At 40.7% G+C, this 5893-nt stretch overlaps 1 long non-coding RNA gene across 1 annotated transcript; it reads left to right on the forward strand.

Annotated features, from left to right (window-relative positions):
• Nucleotides 1–4713: 4713 nt before the first annotated feature.
• LOC118171051 lies at nucleotides 4714–5515 on the forward strand. Its single transcript, XR_004753021.1, has 2 exons — nucleotides 4714–4923; nucleotides 5358–5515. It is a non-coding gene; the product is annotated as an uncharacterized LOC118171051 (long non-coding RNA).
• Nucleotides 5516–5893: the final 378 nt, after the last annotated feature.

Genomic DNA, 5893 nt, shown 5'->3' on the forward strand with positions numbered 1-5893 from the left:
AGTAGGGTTCTTGAATCTCAGTCAAATTTATGTATCAAGCTAAATTTGGAGAAATGATTGTTTTCTTTTTTAAAACAAACAAACAAACAATGAAATTAGATAAACTTTCTACTTTATTCTGAATTAAAGCAATTTCTGGGAAGTTAGTATATTTCAGAGAGATATGAATTGAAAATTACCTTCAGAGCTGAACTTAATTCTACGACACAAAAACCCACTTGTATATGTACAAAGGAAACTCAGCTGCAAGCTCTGTATTAACCTGAGTAGTTGTCAGTGTCTGGAATGGGCTACAAATCCTTGTCTTATCTAATGTCTTGGCCAGAATATACATCAGTCACTGTAGTAGATATAGTTGATTTTAGTCAAAGTGATTAATTGTATAGACAAAATCTGTAATATCATCAACTTTGTCAAAACTTGTATGTGACTGAAAATCATCCATAGAATTGGTAGTAATGACCCTATATATTTCATTGCCACTGACAGGTTCAGATTAAGGCCTTAGTTTTTCTCTTAAAAAAAAAACAAAACAAACAAACAAAAGAAAAACACACAAAATGCACACAAACACAGAGACCACTTTTCACCAGGATCTTTGGCTCATAGAGAAAGTCTTAGAACCCCCTGCTTTATGGAATGTTTCAGGTTAGTGACCTATCTCCTGTAAGATCACATTTGCTTCAAAAATTTGAAGGTATATACAGATCAAGAAGAGGATTTCCAGGAATGGAAAGGAGAGTTCTATAGGAGAGGCCCTTGTAGAGGTTAAGAAAGTCTGGCAGTCTTTTTTTTTTTTTTTTTTTTTTTTTTTTTAATCATATAGGAGCTCTATTTGGGACTCTAGCTTGTTTTGCAGCTCTTATTGTAACAATCAGAGTTGATGGGATCTATATGTCTAGAACATGGAAAACTTTCTACAATGCTAAGGTCTTGGAAACGTCCTGCCCTTGAGATCTCAAATGAAGCATATAAAATCAGCAGACATTCTTGGTATTTGTGTGCTCTGACTTTAATTTGTCATTCTCAAATTCACAGTGGGAATAGTAACAGCGTTGTTTTTGACTCAGGCAATTAAAATAGGAAACATGTCAGGGTTTCTCGCCTGAGCACTTCTCCCACAATTTGACTATAGCATTTTCTGTCACCTCTAGATGGTAGTGGAATGCAGATTCATGTATTACTATTTTTACTACCATTACCATTGCTTTTATTTAAAAATATTATTATTGTTACTCTCATTATTTATAATTTTAATATGATTGTTATTAATTAATATCACCACTGCTCCTGTGAACTTGTGAAGTTGTGGCTTTGCAGGACAGCTTATGTACTTTATTCTATGCATGGTTGTTGGTCATGGTCTCAGCTAAGTAAGGGACAGGAGGACAGGAGCAAATGATCATTTTTCCTTGAAGATGGAGTGGATAATCTCTTGGTCATAACCAGAGCCAGCTGGCAGAGCACTGTGCATAAAGTTTGCTCTCTTCTTTCTTTATTCCTTTTTTTTTTTTTTTTCCCCTCCTATGTTTCCTGCTATATTCAAATTAAAAAAAAAAAAAAAAGAAAATAATAAAAAAAAAGACTCCCTAGATGTGGATGAGGACAAGTGTTCACAGAGAGGATTAAAGCCCTGCTACCCAAACCAAGGACCTTTGTACTGTTTTGTTGGGGCTCCAAAGAGAGTTGAGGTCAGGCTAAGACTTCCTATGTGTCATGTGGAGAACTGCCTATAGCTTTGCAGAGGCTCTTCCTCTAGCTTTGGGTACATAAGGAGAAGCTGTGACACTGGGCAGGGCAGTTGCTGAGCCTTTGTGAATCACTGAACACCTTGGGGGCAGAGGAAGGACCTAACGGTGGCAACCAAATCTTCCTTGGGCTCCTCAGTGAAAGTGCACCTGGATAAGATGGATGAGGAAATGTTGGGCCTCTCTTTTTTTTTATGATTACTTTTGGTCGTAGGCTAAGTTTGCTGTGAAATGCAGTTTCAGCTATCGTGAAATTACTTGCCCCCTTCAGGTCAAATCTACTTGTAGCTTCATCTGGGAGAGACATTGACAGAGTAACTTCACCAAAAACTGAAGGAGCAAAAGGAATACAACACATACCAAGTTTCATAAGTGATTTCTTAGTTGCTGACATTTTTTTCTGCAGGATATGACAAACTCAGCTTCAGTTTTTTTTTTTTTTTTTTTTTTTCTTTCCTGGAGAATGCCCATGCTACTAGTATACAAAGAAGGGTGAATGTACTCAATTGCTCCTGTCCACAATGTCTTATTTCATGTGATTATGCAGTCACAAGAACCCACAGACAATGTGTTAAACATCCTTGGGAATTAGTCCATTTACTTTCTGCATCAATTAATATTTTAATATTTTTTTTTGAGATTGGGATAGATCCAAGGGCACCAGGCTCCCATAGAGAGCAATCTACAGGGAGTAGGATATTCACCAAAGAGGCAGCTGAATCAGGAAGAAAGTTGGATTTGAGCAGGCATTTCCCACCCAGCTGGTGAGTGTCCTAGCCTCTGGGCTGGAGTGTATCCGAGGGCAACGTGATCTGGGATGGCTCTGGAGCTGTTCCACTTGGCAGGCAATAATTCAGAGCTCATACAAACAAAGAGCCAGGGTGAGTCACCAGTCTGCTGATTAGGCTGCTCTTCTGGGAGGGAGGCACCTGGATCCCAGATCCACGTTGGGCTGTGAAGTGGAACAGCATCAACTGGGAGGGATTGGCAATACTTAATACTGCCTGGTTAGGAGTCTCTTCATGTGTGGGAGGCATGAGTTTGAATCCACTTGGAGAGGAGAGAGAGTTTAATTCAGGTCTCCTAAAACCTAAGGAGTGCTCTTATCACTACCTTGTAATTATGGAGATAGGATGGCTCTTCAGCCACAGGGTGCTGAGGTGGACATTAGGTCTTGCTTTCTTAAAAGCGCTGGAAAATTAACATTTGGGTTTTGACCCACTGGGGCATTCTGCAGAGAACAGAACAAAACAACTTTAGTTTTCCTTTATGTAGGAATCTCTCTCTCTCTCTTTTTCTCCTAACCTGCAGAACAGACAATTATTCACACTCCCCTGACTGGCAATGCCATTCCATGCCCTGGAAAGTGCTGAGAGCATACTTGTGTGTGCAGCTGGGCAGATTATCTCTGGGAATGGTCTGGTGGACTGGGAGCCAGGGATAACCACAGATAAGTTTGATGGGCCTGGAAGAACTTGTATCTATGAAAAGAGAATGGGGAATTTTATTGTCTTGGCAAAGCCTCCATAAATTTCTTTTGAATGGATATGCTAATGATAAGCAGTAGAAATTTAGAATCTTAGGATTCTTCTCCATTTGCACCAGACTGAAGCTTAGGACAATTTAGTTCAAACCCAGAGTAACACTGTATTGTTTCTGTTGTAAAAGAGATAAGAAAATGGCCCAAACTATATATTTGTTTCAATCCTATAAAATGTGTAGAGGGGAGTCTCCCTGCCTTTAACAGCCATGATCTGAAAGATCCTATCTGATCTACCTCTGTCAGCTTGGCATTTTTGCAGTAGTCAGTGGTTGCACAAAACTGGCCAATTTTTCCATATATAGTGTTGCTAAATTACCCTTTCTGGTTTTGTTTTATTACCCCCTCAGAGCAATGATCTCACCCCTCAGTGTTGTGTTGCTCTTCGGGAGTGGCAGGGGTGGAACGGGGTGGGACGAGCAAAGCCCTGAGCTTTTTCCAGAGTTCCCTGCATATGCAGAACCTTTCATTGTCTTCTCTAACACGCCCTCACCTTTCACACAGACTGGAATTTGACACACTGGGTTAGAGAAAGAAAGAGGAAAAAAAAAAAAAAAAGCACAACACAAGGAAAAAAAAAAAAAAAAAACAGCAAACAAGATCTTATCATGGAAAATATCCATCCACCCTCCTGATAATAAAAAAGGCCTCAGGTTAGGAAAATAAAAAATGACTCTAATGAACACTCAATATTAACATGCAAATACATTCATGGTTTCTGGCACAGATGGAAAGACCAAACGTAGCCCTGTTCTAAAAAGTAGTTTTTATACTTCTTGTAAAAAGGAAAATTTATTCCAATTGTTTCTGTTCTACATAATCTTGAGAATTTCTTCTCTGTTGAGGAAAGCTCTAGATACTCCTTCTCCCTCACCCCACCCCATACCCCACATTCATTTCACCAGGTGGCATGACGAAACCCTCCAGATCAAGGCAAGTTTCATCAACAAGGCTTCATGCCATGCCACCCATAATTCATCCCAGCCTGCTGTGGCTTTCTCCCAGCAAGCAGCACCTCTTGCAAAACCAGCCCCTGTCTCACACTCCTTCCAAATTTGTGTTCAAGAGCACCAGCAACAGAAGAGCATGATTCACTAACAAAGCACACAGACCTTCTCTCCACTCTGGCCAGTTTGTGTCATTGCCTTAATGTTAATTACACACCATAATGTGCACATTTAATTTCCGTGGTGTTTCAATTAAATTAATCAGGCAATTAAAATTAATTAAAATTACAGAAATCACCTGCAGAAGTGCTTGAAACATGGGGGAGGGTAAGGGAGGGGTTGGGAGGGAGCTGGGAACGTAGATGGCTGTGTTTTCACAGACCTTCCTTCCTTTGATTAATTTTGGGGATAGACTCTTTCAGAGCAGGTTATTTAAGGATTTAGAGCTTGTTCCAAGGCCTCACTGAAGCCAATGGAAATCTCTCTATTGTCACTGATAGGCTTGGGACCAGGCCACTAGCCCTGAGTGCTTAGGATAGAGACATTTAAGGCACAAGTGATGAAAGACCTGATGTTGAGCAGAAATCCATCAACGCCTCCAAGAAACAAGGCCGAGGGCCTTTAAGTACCAAATCAGGGACAGATTTTGAAAGGCCACTAAACATGAGGAGGGATCTGTGGGAGTTGGGTGCGTCAACACTTCCAAGAACCTGGGCTGGATAGGCATTCTAAGAAACTTATATAGGTCTTTCAAGTGTCTAAGGACCTTTAAGACTTGGCCATGTGTATCCTGCCCTGAACTCCCACTGACTTACACACTCAGTGAGAGAGGGTCCTAATTTCACAGTGGTGATTCATGACTCCTGAAACCTTGGGCACATTGATTACCCTTTCTTTAGCAGCTTCCATCCATTACATAGGGATTAGTGCATTCAGTTTCTTCATGAAGGGTTTGTACTCCAGTCTGTGGAAGAGTTTGAAAACTTCAGACAACCCAGGTAATAAACCCAGACAGGTCTCTCACTGCTTATACCAGGCAAACACAGTCACATATTTGCCTTTTTACCAAATGTAGAGTGCTTTTTTTTTTTTTTTTTTTTTTTTTTTTTTTTTTTTTCCCAGCATGGAAGGGATAGTACTTCTAGCTTTTGAAGAGCTACTTCCCCCAAAACATCCTACCAGCCAATCCCAGCCCAGCCAGTGCCTGTGTCTGGGAGACAGGTTAGTTACTTCCACATTTTCCTGGAAAGATTTTGCCTGGCACACTCTTGTCTCAGGAGGTGAGTCACCCTTTCTTCACTTCCATTGTTCGCCCCGCAGTTGGGGATGTTTATACCGCAGTCACTAAAGCTCATGCAGGTATCCCCGAGCTGCCTTTAAATTAATTTGCTGGAGTACCATTGGTAGGATAGCTGTAGTTTCAGGGAATGCTGTGTGGGCAGGAAAAACCTGGGTATGAAGTGAAGTAAATGCTCATAATTAGGCTGAGCTGCTCTGCTCTGCACTGGCCAATGGATCCTGAGCTCACTCTTTTTAAGACATAAGTGCTTTTTAACACATTATAATTTCCCTCACACCACCAGATAATCCCTCACAGTTACATAGGCAATTACCCATCCTTCTTGGTGTCCAAGAGGGAGTCAAACCTTATCACCTCT

Source organism: Oxyura jamaicensis, chromosome 1 (genome assembly GCF_011077185.1).
Source record: "Oxyura jamaicensis isolate SHBP4307 breed ruddy duck chromosome 1, BPBGC_Ojam_1.0, whole genome shotgun sequence".
NCBI lineage: Eukaryota > Metazoa > Chordata > Aves > Anseriformes > Anatidae > Oxyura > Oxyura jamaicensis.